The 1,998-nt window shown below is 37.0% G+C and overlaps 1 pseudogene; it reads left to right on the forward strand.

Annotated features, from left to right (window-relative positions):
* The first annotated feature begins 536 nt into the window (after positions 1–536).
* On the forward strand, positions 537–1,261 carry LOC110347861 (protein PIGBOS1 pseudogene; annotated as a pseudogene).
* The last annotated feature ends 737 nt before the right edge of the window (positions 1,262–1,998 follow it).

The raw sequence follows: 1,998 nt of genomic DNA on the forward strand, positions 1-1,998 counted from the left end.
AAGCCATTAGAGTCCAGCAGCTGTGAGCACAATTAGTCCCTGAATCTCTATTTCTAATGCTGTCCTCCAAACAAAGAGCCAGGACTCCCAATGGCTGTTACTAAAATTAGGACAATAATATACAAGATAGGTCTAGGACATTTTGCAGTGTCAGAAAAGTAAAGAAGTGCTAAAAAATCTATTTTAAATTACAATAATATTGTTATGTCTCAGGGACACAGATGCTAACTAAAAAGGAGGACAAGAAGTAGCTTCACAATGGAGACACAACCCTACTTCAGCCAGATTATCAAGGTTAACAGCAACAGTGAGGCCATGTTGATAGTTTGTGCACTTGCTTTGACACAATTAAGATGGCTCTTCATTTCTCTAGTGCAACCCACCACTACCACCATTAAAAAAATAAAAACACAGCTTCAGTTTGGTCACGAGGAAAACATCAGAACAATCCCAATTGAGAGACCTTGTACAAAAATACCACTAGGGCCCCCGGCGGAGTGGCAGCGCCTCTTGCTGTCGGTTGGTCGGGGGCCGACTCGGCGCTCCTGGGCTGCGGGCAGGAGGATGGCGCAACTCCCAAGTGTGTAATATCTGAAGAGATTTGCTGGATGTGAAAAATAACTTTCCCAAACCACCTTGGTGTTGTGCTGTGTTTGTTGGGACGATGTTTGGAAGATTGAGTCTTCCGCGGCTGCTTTTTGCTGGCATCGTGGGAATTGCTGGAGGAATATATATTTATCAACCAATATTTGAACAATATTCCAAAGATCAAAAGACGTTAAAAAAGAAGGTAGAATTAACAGAAGAATCAAAAGAGAAGACAAGTTAATGCTACATGGAGTTGAATTGTAATAACTGCATAAAGTTTGATTGGACTTAACATTCACAATAAGGAACCTAGTAAAAACTTAGATATGTATTTTAAATATAAATAGATCATATATAATGAAAAAAATACCACTTGGACTCTTCAAAACTGTCAAGGTCATCAAAAACAATGAGAATCTGAGAAATTACACACAACCAAGGAGAATCTATGAAGACACAACTAACAGCCCTAATATGGTGTCCTGTGCAGGACATTAGGCATTAGGTTAAAACTAAAGAAATCTGAATAAAACATGGATTTACTATTTAGTTCATTAATTGTAAAGAATGCCCCACACCAATGTATGACATTAATCATAGAGGAGACTGGTATGAAGATAAACTCTGCTCTGTCTTCACAATCTTTCTGTAATTCTAAAATTAAAAATCTATTTCAAAAATTAAAGTAAAAAATGTAAAATATTTTTACATTTTAGAATTTCTTTCTAACATTTTTGGAGATTTTTCTTCCCATGCCAGTGGGAAGTCCATGCTTTTATTTTCTATATTGGATTTACAGGTAACCATGATTATTTCCAGGTATTCTTTTTATATTTCATTCCTCTCTTTTCCTGACCTGCATTTCTTTTACTTTTCTGATTCCACATAAGCCCCCACATCTTCCTCTTTAGCAGATTTCAAGCTACACTTGTAACGCTATTCTCGCTCCTTTTTCTCGGTCATTTTCAACTTCATTTTTTCTCTTTCCCAGATTTCTAATTTTAGTTTTGATACCTATATTACTTAGTACCATAGACAAAGTAGATCATCTTATTTGTTCATCCTTCACCCTCAAACTCAATGTCTAACATGCAAGTAATCATCTTTCCCTGCACTGTCTTTTCTGTGCTTCTCATATTGCAAAGAATGTAATTTCTCATCAGTATCCATCACTGGGCTCACAATTTCAGAATTACCAATGATTCCTTCCTTTCTCACATTTCAGGCAATTGTCAAATTCTGTCTACATCTCTTTGTCATTGTTTCTTGAATCAGAGCCTGTCTTTCTGTTATAATGCTCTACTATCACAAACCTGGGTTATCTCTCAGTATCCTGCTCCTCACATCCAGCTAAAGCTTGTTCAAGGTGTGATTCAAAAACCCCTTTTTCAGAATCACCTGGGAGTGAGT

Source organism: Heterocephalus glaber, unplaced genomic scaffold (genome assembly GCF_053883595.1).
Source record: "Heterocephalus glaber isolate CG9 unplaced genomic scaffold, H.glaber_assembly_v1.0 deba00001497, whole genome shotgun sequence".
Taxonomy (NCBI): Eukaryota; Metazoa; Chordata; class Mammalia; order Rodentia; family Bathyergidae; genus Heterocephalus; species Heterocephalus glaber.